We start from the raw sequence: 20,401 nt of genomic DNA on the forward strand, positions 1-20,401 counted from the left end.
TTTAAATTATTGAGCAACAATTTTGCCCACATGACAGACTTTTAATGCAGCATTAAGCCCCGTTTTCCCTGAAAGCAGCCAATATGTACAGATTTCAATGATAAACTGGCCAATTTCGTCGAATAAGCTGTAATAAACACTAGGCTGGCCAATATCGTCGCACAAGCTCTTAAACCTATTTTTACATGCAAGCTGCCTGTAGCATTGTACCAGTGGTGAAGTATAAAGAGGCAGTGGTTATCCTTCTTAGCGTAGCTAACAGCAGACTGACTTGCAGTTATCGTTCCTAGCGTAGCTAACAGCAGACTGACTTGCAAAACTGCCTCTCTACATTAGTTGTGAGCTAACGCCTACAACTAATATTAAAGCGCTGAAGGCACTAAACTCGTTCGGTATTGCATAATTTAAGACGCAATTCATTATTTAAAATTATTCGCAAGTTTGAAATGAACGCACGTCATTCAAATTTATAAAGAGTGTGTCATAACGCACGGGTCGAGCTTTGTGTGCACTTTTTATCATCCTATTTATTTCATCGAGATAACTTAGACAAAATAACAACAACATGGCCCTTTTTGGACGTTCTGAAATCATAAAAAGTATGATGATAATGGTAATGAGAACTGAATAGAAAGACAATTTGCAATCACCATCATACTCAATGAATATTGTTGGAATATCGAATACCTATCTCACTAAGAATATAAATTCATGATGAAAATTCCCTATACAAAACTTTTGATTTTTAACACCATATACAAATTCAAAATATACAATGAGATCATCGATGAAAATAAATCAAAAATAAATTTGCGAGCAATACTTTTTACTTACGAATTAGGTAGTGATCAAGACAGCCCTGTTGACCCGTACTTTGGTAATTGTTTATGCATTACTTGTTACCCGAGAAGTTCACGCGGTGTCAACAACTCTGACCTAAACATAGGTATAGAGCTCTAATGCGCTATTTCGGCATATCTGTTTTAATCAGCTTTTCATCTTGATGACTTTTACATAACGCTAGTAGACACGCATTAATATTTTCGAATATTTCATAGGCTGCTTTGAGATACAACCAATGGACTTTGGCTATATCACTGTGTGACTGTGCTCAGCGCAAAGGATGTAGCACTGTTCAGTGTAAGGTATTCCGGACTACTCTGTGTATGTTCAAACGACACACATTGTGGCCCAGTTACAATTACGCGTTAAAATCCATCTCAGAATTCGAGTTTTGCTTTCAAGATGAGAAAACAATCCTTACCGAAATAGTATAGTGTCACGATAAGAGGAAAATTGTTTAATTATCCAACCACAATTTTTGCCGTACTTGGTCAGCACGTCTGGAAATCGTTCCTGAACGCCTTGATAGTCTGCCCTTATTTACAAGTTTGCTTTTTTTAAATTCAATTTTGTATCGAAAAGCATTGTGCTAAAATGTGCCATTTACAATTTGTATTGAGATTTTCAATTACCATCGTCATCCAACAAAGGGTCTTATTCAATATGTGCCCATCATACATATTGCCCACTCAGCCTGGTCAGGAGATACATTATGAGACGATTACATATTGAGTGATTTTATAGTGAACAGCATCGCCTCTGACCTGACAGCGCAAATGCACATGTTAGGTTAAAGAAACGCTGGCCGAAACGCATAAGACACATTTTCGCATGACTATGAAAGTGTGATTTAAATGTGTCGAAAGAAAACTGCGTTTCAATCAAATATTAACATACGATGTATTTTGATAAAGAAGCAATAATACTCATAATAGGGCATGTGAGGACACATATGATGTGCACGTAGTATATTTTTTATCCACTTACACTAAAATAAGAACCATTTTCTCATCACGCGTCTATGAAAGAATGTTTCAAATGTTTGGAACGAAAACTACATTTTAATCAAATATTAACATACGATATATTTCGATAATGAAGAAATAAACTCATAATAAGCCATGTGATGACACATTATGGTGTTCACTCCCATATTATAATTTGTATCTACTTAATCTAATGTAGATCTATGGTTTGCATTTTATAACACACATTTCATGCGGTAAATATGCGACTAACAAGTCAAAAAACACAATAGTTTAACTTTTGATTTTAATTGAATTATTTAGAAACCAAAATTTCAAACTTTATTTCAAAACCTATCTTTAAATTCTTGTTATATTCAATTGTTTTTTATATTCGGTTTTAGCGATTATGAAGCTTTTTTGATGTTTTCTATCGTATTACTGTAGTTATTGTTGAACTCATGTTCAACGTTTTATTAATTGAGAACCTTGAATACAAACAAGCGTAACCTTATACTATTGCGTTGTTATCACCCGTGCAATTGGACTCTCCCTTGTTTATCGGCAAACATACTACGTCATGAAGACGCAGCAGAAAGTGGAATATTTTAATCATTCATAAACAATCTCTTCTGCGACACGTATTATACTATAATTGTGTATTGATTCTATATAAGCTCCGTTCGAAACTATTTAATTTAACACGATATTCATATAATGTTTTCATTTATGAATGAATATAGTTGGAGAACTCAAACTTGTTGCATAAATTATATAACTCTTTCTCGCGCAGATACGGCATGTGTGGCAGGAAGTAGGTTTTCCGTAGATAAGCCGAACCGACTTTAAATTTTGAGTAACAAAATTAGTGTTCGTTACGCGAACAACTAAAAAATAATAAGAATTTACAAAAGTTATTACTATCAAAAGAGTCTTTCTAATGTAGAAAATGCCAAATAAAAATTAGCTACATAATGAGAATAATTTTGAAAATAATGCAAAAAATGTCTTGATGCTGATATTACAATAATTAAGAGTTTAATTATTTCAAATTCCCACCTTTTTCAAGAGTTGTTACCTTTTCAAGAAAGCATCAAGAAGTGACTGTATCAGCCAAAACAGCTTATTTTATACAGTTCTGAGAGCACTGGCAGAACAGTCTATTTTCCCTCAGAACAGTCCATTTACAGACATTTTGATTTGTTGATCTCTACTCATAGACTTCAGGGGTTGTTGTTTTTTGTTTGGTTGTGGGAGATGGGTCCTTTAGCCCTTACATGGGGAAATTTTACGCGCAATTTTCGACTTTGGGGGAAAACTTGTGCGCGTTTTTCTTTAATGGGGAAAATGTTAAGAGTCTTACTTTTACTGTTAAATGGGTTAAAAAAAACTGTTATTTTCTTCATAGATCAATGTTGCTAGTTAATTTACATTTCATTAGACAATTTTACAGTTGCATTTCCCTGTTTTTCTTCCCCATAATCATTTTCCACTAATGCTTCCATGTCCTTTTCTGTCAATAACTGCTCTGGCCATGACAATTAAAGATTAAATAAGTGATTGTTCAAACGTTTAAAATACACTTTGACTATTTAACATGTGTACTTATCAATCACAGGATGTTAACAGCAATTGATGGGGTGGGCTAAATAAAAGACCTGACGAGTATATAATATTGCAATCAAGCTGTATCTCAATCAATGATAATTGTTCATGTTTAACCAATGATTTTTTTAAGTGCACTTGTGCTGAAACAACGAGCTTTTTCCAAAACAATGAGCTTTTTTGGTTTTTAGATTAGTAATAAAAAAAACTTTGAAACATGAACGAATTTTTAATGATTGATAAACATATTAATTTCTAAAAGAAACTGTTATAACTAAAAACAAGGATGATGCTACCTTCAAAGTAAGTTGATATTGACAGATTTTTTTTTTTGGGGGGGGGGGGGGCGTTTTAACAGTTCAGAAAGCGAAAGCGGATGCGAACGTTTTGATGGTTAACGTCGTCTAATTCAACTTTATAGTTCACGCACAAAGCAGAGAAGTTTAACTTAACCGTCATATCCAGAAAACACATGTTCTGACCAAATTTCATGAAAATTGGACCAAAAATGTGACTTCTAGTGTTCACATGTTTTCACCATATACATATAGAGAAAATTGCCCCGCCCCCTGGTGGCCATGATTTTTCACCGATCTGGACCATTTTCGAACTCGTACGAGATATCAATGAAACCAATGTTTTGACCAAGTTTCATGATGATTGGGCAAAAATTGTGAACCCCAAAGTGTTCACAAGGTTTCCCTACCAATGGGGCCATGTTTTTCAAGGGACCGGAACCTTTTTTGAACTCAACCAACATATAATTTAGACAAACATTTTGACAAAGTTGCATGAAGATTGGGCATCAAATGTGACTTCTACATTGTTCACAAGTTTTTCATGTTTTACGTAGTGACCTAGTTTTTGACCCAGTTTCGAACTTATCAATAGGACAAATGTTCCGACCAAGTTTCGTGAAGATCGGACAATAAATGTGACCCCTGGAGTGTTCACAAGGCAAATGATGACGGCGCACGACGCACGACGGACAAAAGGCGATCACAAAAGATCACCGTGAGCATATTGTGCTCAGGTGAGCTAATAAGGAAGAAGACCCCCTACCCCATGGTGGCCATGTTTTTTTACCGATTCGAACCATTTTTGAACTCAACCGTCATATCCAGGAAACAAATGTTTTAACCAAATTTCAAATAATTTTGGCGGAAAATGTGTCTTCTTCTTCAGACATTCTCAAAAGTGCCGGACCGTCGGACCTGACCGACGTTTTTAAGAAAGGTCCGATTGAAAATGCTATAATGCCGGTCCGAATTTCCGGTTAATAATAAAATATCAGAGTTTATTTATTTCATCGAATTAAAATCTGAAAATAACTTGAATATTTAATCAAGAGGGACTGAAAGGCCCAAAGTCGCTCACATGAGAGGAAAGGAACTGACCTGTTCTGTGCAGCCCAAGATGTCATTAGAACAAAATGTTCTTACCAACTTTCATGACTAGCGAACAACCTGGCAGCCACGTTTTTTTTACTGACCACAACCATTTTCATACACATCCAAGATATCATTTAAACAAATATTCTGAAAAAGTTTCATGAAAATTCATGAAGCCATATAAGGAAAAATGTCCCGCCCCCTGGTAGCCATGTTTTTCAAGCAACTTGAACCATTTTCGAACTTGTCCAAGATATCATTGGGAGAAATCTTCTGACAATTTTTCATGATGATCGGACAATTAATATGGCTTCTAGAGTGTTAACAAGGTTTTACTTTAGCTTTATAAGGAAAAATGCCATGCCCCCTTGGCGGCCATGTTTTTCCACCAACCGGAACCATTTTCGAACTGATCCAATAGATCATTGGTACAAATCTTGTGACCAAGTTTCATGATGATCGGACAATAAATTTGGCCTCTAGAGTGTTAATAAGATTTTACTAAGCAATATATAGCCATATTAGGAAAAATGCCCCGCCCCCTGGTTGCTATGTTTTTTAACAACCGAAATCCTTTTCAAACTCATCCAAGATATTATTGGGACAAATCTTCTGACCAAGTTTCATGAAGATCGGAAAATAAAGGTGGCCTCTAAAGATTTTACAATGTTTTACTATAGCCATAATATGAAATAAGGCAAAGCCTCAAGGCGAGCTCGATTAATGTTTATTAGAAAAAAAATAACAAAAAACTTTAATAAAGATAATTTTTGAATTAAATTATTCAAGGCGCTTCTTAGCATAAGGAAAAGAACTTTTAATTATTATGTTAATCAGTAATAAACAACAAACGGACCATATTAAAGTGTTTCATGTGACCTGATGAACTGAACTGTTAGCCTAAAAATCCCGCCCCAAACAGATTGTCAAACTATCAGTTGCCAGCCTTGCAACCACAAGTTAACCTACGAAGATCGGGATTCGAACCCGAGACCACCCATGAGCCATCTGCATATACCGGCCTGGGTTGCTTTACCAATTAAGCTATCTGACCTTTTAAAAAATATATAGGTAAACTGCAATGCTGTATAATAGCATGATTACCTTGCTTAGGAAAATTAAGGGTTTCGCGGGATGGAATGAGTGGGGAGATCAAATCAAATTGAAAGCCGATTCTTTCTGTGCATAAGTTGATAGTAACCATAATGCTCACAGATTATTTTTTTTTTCGTGGCCGCTCAATAAGCTACCTTAAAAAGTAGAACTTCATCTCCCATGATTATAATATTACTAGAGTGTTAAAAATGTTTTACTATAGCCATATATGGAAAAATGCCCCACCCCTTGGCGACCATGTTTTTCAACCAACCAGAAACATTTTCGAACTCATCTGAGATACTGAAAGCACAAATCTTCTGACCAAGTTTCATAAAGATTGGACAATAAATGTGGCTTCTAGAGTGTTAACAAGGTTTTACTACAGCCATATATAGCCATATAAGGAAAATGCCCTGCCCCTGGTGCCCATGTTTTACAACCAACCAGACCCATTTTTGAACTTGTTCAATATAGCATTAGGACAAATCTTATTACCAAATTTCATGATAATCGGACAATAAATGTGGCCTCTAGAGTGTTAACAAGGTTTACAATTGACATATAAGGAACAAGGCATCATAAGAAAAAATGATCTGACTAAGTTTCAAGTAAATTGGACAATAAATGTGATTTCTAGAGTGTTAACAAGGTTTTACTATAGCCATGTAAAGAAAAATGCCCCGCACCGAGGCAGGCATGCTTTTCAACCAAACGGAACCATATCCAACTAGGCCAAGATATCATTGGGATATATCTTCTGACAAAGTTTCATAGAGATAAGATAATAAATGTGGCTCTAGTATGTTAAAAAGGTCTTACTGTAGCCATATAAGGAAAAATACCCCGCCCCTGGCTACCATGGTTTTCAAAAAGCGTTCGTCACTTTGACAATACTCAGCATGTGAAACCAAAAGTAGGCCATGTAAATACTTGACATGACAACAATCCAAACAATAACGATGACAGCATTTGGGATTTCTAATGTTTGTAATGATTATAGGTCATGTTAGTTCAGTTAACTTTATGGTAAAACACAAACTTTATAAATACCAAAAGCTAACACTTCACCTAATTAGTAACTGACAATTATTGTTACATTTCCAAGTATACAGATATATGGATCATAAGCAAGTGTTCAAATAAAGTCAGTGCCAGTAAAATGTAATGATTTCGAAAAAAAACTCAGTGAACAAAACATTGCCATTCGGTGTGAATATACTATTATTGTTTCTCCAAGTATATAGATATATGAATCTTTAACCAGTGTTCAACTCCAGTGTTCAACTCCAAGTCAGTTTCGGTGAATGATCAAAATGTCGAAAGCAACCCCAGTCAGTTAAATAAAACAACCACAGTCTCAACAGTGTGGGTATGCCATTATGGTTTCAACTCCAAGTATATAGATATATGGTTTCGAAAGCAACTCCAAGTCAGTTTAATATAACAACTCCAGTCTAAGCAGTGTGGGCATGCCATTATGGTTTCACCTCCAAGTATATAGATATATGGTTCAGTAATTAGTGTTCAACTCCATGTTGGTGCCAACTGATGTTAATATTTTCTGCATATATATTTATTTATGTTCTGACCAGTAATTTTCTAGTCTATTCAAATTTAGAGTTGATTCAAAGTCTGTTGTGGCAGAATTGATTAACTGTTTACATGCATAGGTGTCCATTTGACAGAGCATGTTGTCTGTTTGAGCATCAATGTTGCAATCTCCAATAAATATTGTATCTATATTGACATACATGGAATTGGAATTTTTCTTTAAAATTTGTGGATGACAAAGGCGGCGCTTTGTAAATGAATTTTTACATGAAGGTACAGAATTTCAAGGTTTTCATTACTGAAAGTAATGCCTTAAGGATTTTGGGTCTTGTTTAATATACACAATCAAATCATGTGGAGGTCTTCTAATGGGATTTTTTTTCATTTTGATCATTCCTTATCAAACTGAATCCTGCAATAGAGTAATAGTTTTCCTGGGCATCTTTGGAATATAAACGTGTTTCTGCAAATGCAGCAATGTGTGAAGATAGTACATCATGATCAACCTTTATATCATCAAAATGCAAGTTTAAAGACCTGCAATTATTGAAAACAATTTTGAAAAACTGATTTGAATCAAATTGCTCTAAGGGTGTATAACACAGTTACACAGTTGAAGTGAAGCATGTTGTCGCAATCTTTCCATTTTTGCGTGAACCTGTTCATCAACGTGCAATGAAAGCTCGTTGTTATTCAAAATTTGTAATTTTGATAGAGATCTTACTCTTCTAAGTGCAACATAATGCAGATGTGGAACTTTTCTAATTTTGCGCTGTGATAAATATAAATCAATCACAACTTTCTCTAAAGTACTTCCTTGAGCTGTGTGCACAGAACAACATCCTGATGGCTATAAAGGAAACTGATTTCTTTGAAATGTTTTCTGTAACATATCTTTCAATATCAAAAATAAGTATCCAGTTAGCATCAATTTCTGCATGATAAAATCAACGATTCTTGTATTTTACTCTTGTTTCCTGTCCGGCTATTTCGTTATCTAACTGGACCCAAATAATTCTTGAACGAGTGGTTTCTGTCTGTTTGTATTCAATATACTTGACAACACATGTTGCACCATTTGCAAGCTCATCTTCTGTATGAATGTTCACAGTTAAATCATAAATCATGTCAACTACCACAGTTTGGGAACTGTGAAGGTTTGCAGTTTTATTTGGATCATTGGGCAAAGTCCTAATAGCATGTTCTTGCCTGTCTCTGGTAAGCTTTGGAGAAACCACACTGGTAAAACTTGATATTATAACCTTTTCTGTAGCAATTCTCTGCAAAGAGATGAGGCATTGATGTCATACAAAGGAGAAGAAACGCTTATTTCACATAGTTTGAGTCTTGCAATATCAACATATGTAGCCTGATTTACTCTGAGCCTGTTGAGTAACTCGGAGAATTCAAGGTCGTCTTTTTGTCTCATTACTTTAGTTGGTTCAAAAATGTTAAAATGTTCTTTCCAAAGGTTGGAAGCTAACGCTGTAGCATCACAAGTTGATTCATTAAATATCCAATTTCCACTTACAGGTTTTAACTGATAGAGATCACCAACTGCAATGTCACCACCAATCGGTATTCTTTGATCAATGAAGCAGAGCATGGTTTTGCTGACCATCGAAACTTCATCAATAATTACTACTGATAAATTCCTATATTTTGATCGAAATGATTTCAAATTGTCACAAGTTAATGTTTGATCAGATTGCTTATACTTTTGCCTAAATGCTGATGAAATAGTTGGGCCGTTTATATTGAAGGCAGCTTTGCCAGTAAAAGCACAAAGAAGCACTCTTAAGTCATCAGCACTTTCACCATCTTTCATATTAAGAAATCTATATAATGTTTGGTACAACGCTTTTATTACAACACTTTTTTCAACGCCAGCACCACCAGTAAGAAATGTGTAAATGGGCTCATCTCTGTTATTGATCCAATGAATGACATGATTGTAGAATTGGTTTTGTTTACTATTAAGGTTACGTATGAGTCAGTCTCAGATAAAATGGTTCATTTGTTACAGTTTTTGGAGCAGAAACGTAACAACCTAGTTCATTACCAATCATATATTCTTTGTGTTCAAATACTCTATCAGGATTGAAGCAAATAAATAATTAAGAATCAATAGCTTCTTCCTTAGCAGTGTCGCCTTCCACAATCTGCTTCAGCTACATCTCTAGCTAGCTCTAATTCGTCTGCAAAATGTTCATACTCTTTACATTTGGCATCAATGATTCGCTGCATAGACAGATAGTGAGATTTGAAAGTATCAAATTTCCCTAGCAAATATTTACCTTATCTTTCCATGGATAAAATAACAGCAGCTTTTCTCTGAAGTGATTTTCTTCATCAGTTATTTTCTTAAAACGGACATAACGAATGACTCTCTTATTTTTCCTTCTGCAGATGTTTACACCGTTTTTTAATCTAAGAATAGTATCATCAGTTCCAAATGTGATATCATCACACTCATGAGATTCCTTGTCATCATCTGCAACTAGATTTTCCTCACTTTCTTCATCATTTAATTTTGGCAAATTTTCTGGATAATGAATGTTGATCTGAGAAACATAATCAGCTAAGCACCAATTGTTTAAAGCTGATGGACGCCTAAAATATCTTTTTAAGAGGTTGTCTGACATAACATCTGTTGAATCATTTGGCATTTCATCAAGCAGTAATTTTTGTTTTAACAATTGAATACGTTGATTTTGAGGGGAAGTGTTGATGAATACAACATCTCTGGTGCTCTTTGTGAGTGACATTCCAGGAACTAAATACACAGCTTCCTGGGCACTTACTTCAACACTATTTGAAAAGACATTTCCAATATGTCGCACTTGTCTCTTGATATCAAAATTTCCATTTCTTACTTCATTTGCTGCAGCATGCTTTAAATTACTCATACCTCTCTGTTATTTACTTATGTGTGAAACAATGTACATCGCACATGCATAAGGGTCAAGAACAAACTGAATATCAATGTTTGCCTTCCAAGCTTTCAAAACAGATTCATTATATAAATTGACTCGTATGTCTTTAGGAGATCGCTTTAAGAATACTTTCGAAGCTGCCAAAGAACTTCGTATGCACTTGATGTATTCTGCTTCAGGCATCTGCACAACAGTTTTGAGAATCTCCTCATATGTGATATCATACCCATCTTTGTGATCATTTATTTTTGTTTGAAGTTTTTGATACAACTTATGGTATTTGTCTTTGTCTTCTTCAAGAGGATCTAAAACCATGGCCTCATGATGTGGAGGCAGTGGATAGCCAAACCGACACAATTTGTCGTCTCTCTTGCGACAGGTTCTTGGGTATTTATGAAGTTGCAGTTCATTTAAGGAGCCAAGAGCATCAGTTTTAGAACAGCACTGCAAAAATTGATTCACATAAAGAGATATTTCTTCATTGCTGTTAATTTCAAACTTTGGAGCATTTTCTATCCATACAAGCATGTGAATGTGTGGTGAACCACCCTGTTGGAATTCAACTCTGTAAAAATAGTCTGTTAATTTACCATGTGGTTTAGGCTCACTTTTCAGCACAATGTTGATAAACTCCTTAACCCTGTGGTCAAAATATCTTGAACATGTTACTGAATCTTTTTGCATTAGCTTTATTTTTTATTCCCAAGTAAGATTTTCAATCTGTGTTTTATTATATTCCTTGCCTAGAAACAATTGTGTGAGCATTTTTAGTAAATCAGGCCTCCTAGTATCAGCAGAAGATAGTGACATAAACCATGTTGGCAACCCTAATTGCCTAATCATAGCAAAAACATTTTTCCTTGTTTCCAAGAAGGCTGGAGAATTGCGCAGTTGCCTGAATATGTAATAGCCCTTATCTTTTTTTACCATGTCGTCCATAAAATTTGGATCTTTAGCCTGTATGACATTAATGTTCGTTGTGCTATCTTTGCATCTTCGAAGAGCAAGATTAACTTTATCATTTAATTGTTTCATTTGCATTTTCTTCAGTTTGAAAAATATGTTTGGAACATTGTTAGCAGCTCGTCTATCTTCACTGCGTAATACCCATTTAGCAATGTCGCTTTAATGAACGGGAACAAGCCTTTGATCGTTATCCAATCGTCTCTGACCACAGAAAATAGCAGGAAAAACAGAGATATTCTGCATCTTTATCTTGATATAAACTCAATGGCCTGTGACCTTCACCTGATACAAATGTGAATGTTGCATTTCCATTTTCAAAATTTGCATCATCTAATAAAGTATCAAAATTTCCAACATTTTCTTGATCCATTTCTTCAGCATCTGAATCATAAAGGTCTTGTTTTGATTCATTTTGATTAGAAGACTCAGAGTGAGTACCATCTAGTAGTGAGTTATCTAATGTGTTACACAAAAATGTTCTACTTCATCAAACTTAGACTCGGTAACAGTTCTTTTCCAATCTGGATCTAATGCAATATTAGTGTTTTTGAACAAATCACTATGTTTTACTAAATAGTCCAAAGCAGCTTAAAACAATCAAAGGGCGAACATTTTCCGAAAAAGCACATTATTTAGGGCATCTTTTTTTATTTTATTTTTTTATTTCACAGCAATTGTTATATTTTCATCAAGCGGTCTTGGCAAAGCGTTAACAACAGGTTGTATATCAACAGGTACATTAACAACATTTCCTTTTATAGACAACTGTCGTCCCCTGGACAATTTTTGTATCTGCATGAAAGGTGTTCTTAAAGCAATTAAGCGTTCCTCTAATGAATGAAGATCCAATTCTTTTGGCTTAACTGGCCACTGCATACCTTTAATTACTGACAGCTTTGGTATTTTTCTTTGGGCGATATTTACTTTACATGTAGTACAAATCCACTGTTTTGCATCAACAGACAAAGTAGTCAAATACTTTTCCTGTTCTTCTTTTGAAAGGCATGTAGCTTCAGACACACTTTGTCGGAACTAGATTTGTTCACAACAGCTGCAGATGAAAATTGGCCCAATCTCAATTACTGCATGAAATTGTTCAATACAATCATTCAAAGTTTTACCTGACTTCCTTTGTTAACATTCGTGCTAAATGTAATTATTACTTTTTCTGTTTGCTGCTTTTTGCAATCGATTTAATTTGGCCTCTAAACTTTTAGTTCTCAAATTTGACCCCCATTGTTTTTTCTTTATTCGTTCTGTTTCTAAATTATAAGGATCTGATCTTGCTTTCCTCTTTGAATTCAATGTTCTTTCTTTTTAAATAAGTTGTAATTTAGGTGATTGCCAAAAGGTTCTCTTTGCGACCCTTTCTTTTGTTTGAAATTCTTCATTCTGCTTTGCTTTCCTCTTTGAATTCAATGTTCTTTCTTTTTCAATAAGTTGTATTGTAGGTGATTGCCGAAAGGTTCTCTTTGCGGCCAATTCTTTTTTTGAAATTTTTCATTTTGCCTTAATTTTCTCATTGAATTGAATGTTCTTTCTTTTTTTCAATAAGTTGGTTTTTAGGTAATTGCCTATAGATATTCTTTGCGATCCTTTCTTTTGTTTGAAATTCTTCAGTCTGCCTTGCTTTTCTCATTGAATTGAAGTTTCTTTCTTTTTCAATAAGTTGGATTGTAGGTGATTGCCTAAAGGTTCTCTTTGCGTCTCTTTCTTTTGCTATAAAATCCGCATTCTGTCTTGCTTTTCTCATTGAATTCCATGTTCTTTTTCTCTAAATGAACTTATTTTGTGCTAATGATCTAAAATTTCTCCGAGATTCATTTTCTTTCAGCCTAAATTTGTCAGATTGCCTTTGTCTTTATTTGTACAAAGAAAAGTATGCTTTTCTTTCAATGTATTTTGTTTGTTTATGAATTTCATGTCTCTGTTTTTGATCATTAAAGTATTTACTTATCAAAGTTGCTGAATTGTCTTTAGTGCATATATGCGGAAAACGTTCTTCAATACATAAAGTATTGTTTTCTGTTCGATGAATCATTCTTTGTTTAGAAACAGAACTTTTGTTCACATTTTTCTACCCAACAGTCCATGTGTCATGTGCTTTAACAACACCAATATCATCAGTTGTGTAGTCTTGGGAGGGATCTTCCGCATAAGTTTCACAGCAGTCATGATCTGTTTCACAATACAATCCAACCGGCAGCAATTCAGTTTCTCCAGTGATGTCAATATGCATACTTGTATACATAGAGTACAAGAAAAGTACTAAATCTTCTAAAAAAAATTAAGTTGCTAAGGCTGATTTGCCATCAGGAGATGATAAACCATCTGGACCATGATATTCGGAGTTAAATAAAAAAATACTTCTCACATTTTATAAACACTGCTGAGCAAATGGCACCAGTCATAATCAGTATGTATGAACTTTGATCAAAAGTAGTATGGAAGGCTTAGTATAAAGTTGGAAAATAAGCACTATTGAATGTTTGTATGCATACACTTGAAACAATGTCATATTTATTAACAATTATTTGTCTATTAATAATATTCACTGAATTTGGAAGTTCTTCAAAGCACAATAGCTTATTAATGGACCTGTTCACTCTTTTCAAGGTGGAGACTGTTTTATTGTACACAATGTCTCCATCACACAGTATCTGGTAAATGTTGTGATGTTTCAACATTATAATATTTTGCATACATCTAAGAACATGAAGCATTTATTGTACATTGGCTACCACGCGATTTAAAACTAAATATACAATCAGACTGATTGAAAGATCCTGTAACTATTTTTGAAAAAGCCATCCCACCCAATACATTCATGTTCTGTTGTGTAGACTTTCACATTTGTTCACTGTCAGGATGTTTTTGTTCATCACTAATATTTGCACATTGGAAATTTGTTGGCTCATACCCATAGACAAAGTTGTTTTCAATACTTGTGAGGTTAACATTGTGAGTGTAGGCATCACGGTCATGAACATCTTTTTTTATGCCTCTTTTGTTTTGAGGGTGTTTTGAAAGTTTCTGATTGAATTGTCAGCAACTTATCTGTAGACGATTTACATGAACTATTTTGACTGTGGAAATCTTGATCGTAACTGTTTGAGTCCATATTTAACAAATCTTTTTTGGCTTCATTACATTTCTGAGCTGATTTTAGTTTTTTATGTATAATCCCCTTGCATGTTTTCTATTTTGTCTTTTTTTTTAATTCAGTAGTAGCACGAGCTTCTCTAACCGCATCCTTTTTAGTTTGTTTAGGCTATATTGCGTGAGCTTGCTTTTGCATACATTTGGTAATTGATTGTGCAGCTTGAGATGTAGATGTTGTTGCTTCAACCACACTTTTAGTACACTTCACAACAGATTCTGTGTCACTCATCACATCTGAGGTACAATTTTTAGCAATTTCTGCGGCATTCACATCACATGTGATTTTCATGGAGTTCATATTAACAACTTGGCTCAGATGTCACAATAGGGTGAATCATACGCACATCTGAATATAGCGATCTTTCGTCAGATGAAACTGTGAGGCTTTTCAAACCCTTAAAAATAGGTTTACAAGAATTCTCAAGAACTTCGCCACCAACACCCTTCTCTGAAATTCTTTTCTGCCTCATCATCTCTCTCCTGGCAGCACTTCTTTGCTGAACAGAACGTTTCTTAGCTTGGGCATCCTCCCAAACAAATGTATGTTTCACATGTGGCTAAACAAGACTGAAGACATTTAAAAAAAGCATGTAGTACGATCTGGGTAACATGTACCTATGATCAACGTAATAATTTCTTGTATAATAAAAAGAAAATAATGGAGACAACATCAAACATGGCGATAGCATAAAACAAGGTCTAAAAGCATACATCAAATTCAAAAGAACACTTTATAATGGGCGGGTTACACGACTTGGAAAAAAATATTATGCTCATAAAGATAGTTACCATGTTTGAAGATGATATTATTCAAACTAATTGAGTAAACAAAATAAAGATATCATTAGAACATGTGTACTGGGCTAGTATCATTAAGATTAAACTAAGAATGTGACTAACAGTATAAAACATGTTTAACTAGAGACATACAAAGAAAACTACCACCCCTTGAGAGCCTTGTTTTTTTTAAACAAACAGGAATTGACTCACCTTGCAATGATAATTCCAATTTAAAAATCAATCAATACCGTTTAAAACACAAATCTTTGATAATCACACAAAAATGCACAGCTCATTAATAAAGTTAAAAAAAAATCCTGTTCAAAACACAAATCTATGATTATCACACACAAAGTTCATACTTCATCAATCAATTAAGTCAAAAAAATCAACAAATCCTGTTTAAAACACAAATCTTTTATGATCACACAAAACATTCACCAAAATGCCTCAAAATGACTCAGAAATCAGCCTCAAAATAACTCAGAAATCAAAGGCCAGATATCAAAAGTCTTTAATGTAGTTTCCAGCTTAGGCTTTCCAGACATCAAAGGTCTTTGATGCAGTTACCAGCAGGGGCAGTTACATCACCTACCAGACAGTCATAGGAGTTTTACAGGGATATCCATCATTTTTGATTGCCTTCGATCTCCCAAGTACTGCTAGATTCACAGCATGAAATGGCACCATTAATTACAGAAGCTGTGCTACACTGATACGGGTGTTACACAATATTATAGGAGGTGGCAAGCAAGTATTTAATCATGCTGAGAAGGTTACGGTGAAAGAAACATAACACAGTGTATTTTGAACACAGAATAACTTTTATTAAACAATCAGAATATGCAGATCCAAATTATTGAATATGATACTACTGGTTTGAGTTATCATTAAATTTTATGTAACACAACTTATTTATAGGTGTGTTCATGTTATAATGCAATTTAATATCAATATCAAAAATTAGCATAAAATGAACGATTTCATTCATATTTTCAATGCCCTATTTACACTTGCTGATGCAAACATCATAATGGAAAAGATGTTCTTTCATTAAGATGAAATAGCGTATGAAAATAATTATTTATCATAATATAATGTATATAGAACAGCACTGTTAATACCTGAACAACAGAGGTTTTTCTTTGAAAGTCAAAAATCATTTGTTTGCAAAATATTGTAATCTAAATAAGCATACAAAAGGTTACAAATAATATGAAAATGAATGTACCTTAAAACACTATAAATGCTTAAATTAATGCACATGAAACATAAAAATGAATCTGCAAGGGAGTAAATTCGAAAAATGTACATCTGCTCTTTTAAAAATATTGTATACTTGTTTCTGAAACTTTAATGATTATCTAAGAAAAAACAAAGATCTAAAATGAATTAATGAAGAGACGTATATGCCCAGTTAGAATATCTTAGTGAGTTTAAATGCACAGTTATTATTCTCACTTTCAAATTTTCAAATATCACAAACAAATCTATGTTCAGCATAAGTACATGGATGCATAAGTGTTCAACAAAAATTGTAGCATACTTTTAAGCATAAAATAATAAAGCAAAGTGTCACTTAAATAAACATATGGACACTGTGTTACTTTGCCATCAAGTGTTTTATGCACATTTCTTTTTTAAACAGAAATATACAAGATAAAGAATTCAAACATAAAAAAAAACATTACAATTTCAGCTCTACCTAGCCATCAAGTGCTGTAACGTATGTTTAATGTTTACTAAACAGAAAACTACGTCTCTGCATTTTAGTGATAATTATATGTACAGTACTCAGTATCAAAACAATATCCACATTAGACTTTCAGTTCGACCTAGCCATCAAGTACTATTATGTACATTGTTCATTCGACAGAAATGTGAAAGAAGAGTACTTCAAACATCAAATAGCCAGATTGATTAGACAAAGAAATCAAAGTATCTCACTATACATATACAATAAGAGATGTTTATTGTTACTACTGATCCTTATCTAAGAAGAAAACATTTTATTTTAACAACTGTGTAATTGATGTGCAATAAGTATTAACCAGAGTAGTCAGGCAGTTGGGTTATCAATTACATGTATTGTCTGCAAATTGATATCATGCTGTTAACAGAGAACCAATGATCCTTTGAAATCTCTGCAACACTCTTAAGACTGCAGAACAACAAAGACTACAAAAAGAGCATCAAGTAACTGATCTAAAAGTAGAACAAGGCACCTAGTTGCAGATCTAATAAAAGAGCTGAAGGCACTGAAGTTGTTAGCTATTGCATAATCTTAGAAGCAACTCAGTTTTCAAACTAATGTTATAGCTTTTCATATCGCAAGTTTGAAAGGAACACAACCCATTTAAATTTTAAAGAGTGTGTCTTAAAGCACAGGTCGAGATGTGTGTGACTGTTTATCCTCATATTTACGTTATAGAGATAACTTAAACCAAAAAATTCGTTGAATTGATATCCCCGCCAATACGAACGTTGACGAGTGACGTCACGCGCACCTGCTAAATGACCCGATTTTCTACTGGAGGGCAAAACGCGCATATGCAGAAGGTCTATCTCAATATCTATCTCATAGCACTGCCTTGACAAAATCAACGTTTTTGTTGATAATCATGCATAATATCAAATATAATTTTACTTATTATGTCTGAAAAGACATAAGCATGCAAGGATCTTTATTTTTGAATAATATTGTTATTATTTGTTTTTACTTCAAACGAACTCGGGAGTGGAAATCCATTTAAGAGCAAGTACGGTATATGGTTACCACAAAATTTCTCTACTTGCACTTCTTTGCGACCATTTGAAGTTAAAACAAGTCTCAGAAATTGTAATTCGTTCAGAATAAAATAGATTTAATGAACGAAAACAATTGAGGATAAAGACAAACAACAAATAGATAGATTTTATCTTAGCAACATATGCATGTAGTAACCTTTATATGTCTAAAAAAAACTAACCTTGTTACACATTAAATAAATTTCATCGATTGATGTAATTGATTTATTTAATTGAGACACCAGTTTTGACACTCTGTGTTGCAGCATAGGTGTTAAATTGCATCTTTGTTCATCACAAATCGATTATCTCGTTATGATCGGAGACCGTCCAGACAAAGACAACAGGGTGTCATAAACCAAGGCACATTGGGTCCATGCCATAAACCACATGTTGCAGACGATTGTCTGTTCATTAAACACAATTCATGATACCTCCATGACATCTCTTGGCATTTTGAGAAATCATTAAAGCCAAATTTTAAAGCAAAAAAGAAAAGTTGCTTCAACAAAATATTTCAACATTACAAAATGACGAAATCTGTCAAAAATGGATTAACAGGAACAAGTGCATTATATTAGCCAGTTAATTGAATCATTATAAAACAGTGTTCAATAAATATAATTTTAACATATTGTGCAGTATTACTGCTACGTAATTAAGGGATCCGGCAAATGTAAACTTCGCTAGTACGTGTAAAGATTTTACGTTACTTCAGTGTACACAATAACATCATGAAAAGAAGCTATCACAATATGGTAAAAAATACTTGCGTTAAAGAAATGAAATTTATAATGTGTAAATAATAGAATGCTAGACTTTAAATTATCACTAATTATCACTAGCACGGACTCTATATGACAATTTACGCACCGTGTCACTAGTAAAGAGATTTCAATATACATGCAAAGACAATTCAATTTGCATAATATGCAGGGTTTTTTCCGCGTTTGTATGATAAAATTTATTAACATTGGCATTCAATGTTAACGAAACGAAAATTTATTGATTGGAAAAGTATATACCGTTAACCATAACATTTAAAATTTTAATGTATTCCGTTTTTGGCTTTGTTTGATAATTGATTAAATGCACCTCTTACAAGCTGATGAAAAAAACAACATATCCATACCACTAATAATTATTATCAAATTAGTAAGTGTTTTATTATTGTTGCAATATCATTTATTAAAGTCTTACTATCAGAAACAATAAGGCAATTTCATTGTTTTGTTTTGTGGGATTGTCAGTATTTAGTATTCCCACCACGTTTACTCTGATGCTTATAACTACATTGTTTTTATGAAGAGGGATCGATATATATATGTGAATATACATTTATTGGTACTAAATATAATATATTAGCACTATTTTTTTTTTAGACATTCATTTTTATTTCGCATTTGTTATCAAAATATTGACGAAACAAAAGCCCTTTATACATGCTTTACGTTACTGTAACCAGTGTTTTTGCCCTCCAGTCAATGCGCATGCGCGGAAATATCGCAATGTAAACAATAACAATCAACGTTCGTATATGCTTCTGGACACAAAAGTATTATATCTGACACTCAATAAAGCATTTTTTTTTAAGATACAAAGGGCCATAACTCTGTTATTAACAGATGGTGTACAATGCCATTTGGCGTGCATCATCCTCTTATCCATATATACAGGTATACTCATACCAAGTTTCAATGACATCCGCCAAAGCACTTTCAAAATATGGCTCCGGACACACACAAAAAAGCATATTTTTAAGATACAAAGGGCCATAACTCTGTTATTAACTGATGGTGTATGATGCCGTTTGTCTTACATCATCCTCTTATCCATATACATACTCATATCAAGTTTAAATGAAATCCGCCAAAGCACTTCCCAGATATGGCTCTGGACGTACGGAAGGACGGACGGACAACGCCAAAACAATATCCCTACGCCTATGGCGGGGGATAATAACAATATGTCTTTTTTCCACAATTGGTTGCTGCACTGGCAACCATCTTTAGAATTTTGGTTGCATTGCAAAAGAATAACAAGCTTATAATCATGTACATGTTGTGATATGTGTATCTAATACTTTATCTATTTCCTTTAAATTATTGAGAAACAATTTTGCCCACATGGCAGACTTTTAATGCAGCATTAAGCCCCGTTTTCCCTGAAAGCAGCCAATATGTACAGATTTCAATGATAAACTTTCCAATGTCGTCGCACATGCTGTTATAAACACTAGACTGGCCAATATGTCCCACAAGCTCTTAAACATATTGTTTACATAATTATAGGCTGTCTGCTACAGTGAACCAGTGAA

The 20,401-nt window shown here is 33.9% G+C and overlaps 1 protein-coding gene across 1 annotated transcript in view; it reads left to right on the forward strand.

Moving 5' to 3' along the window:
* Positions 1–20,401, forward strand: part of LOC127838009 (ribonuclease 3-like) — a 521,860-nt gene that overhangs the window by 346,108 nt on the left and 155,351 nt on the right. The gene's annotated exons all lie outside the window — the stretch shown is intronic.

This window comes from Dreissena polymorpha, chromosome 7 (assembly GCF_020536995.1).
Source record: "Dreissena polymorpha isolate Duluth1 chromosome 7, UMN_Dpol_1.0, whole genome shotgun sequence".
NCBI classification, from domain to species: Eukaryota; Metazoa; Mollusca; class Bivalvia; order Myida; family Dreissenidae; genus Dreissena; species Dreissena polymorpha.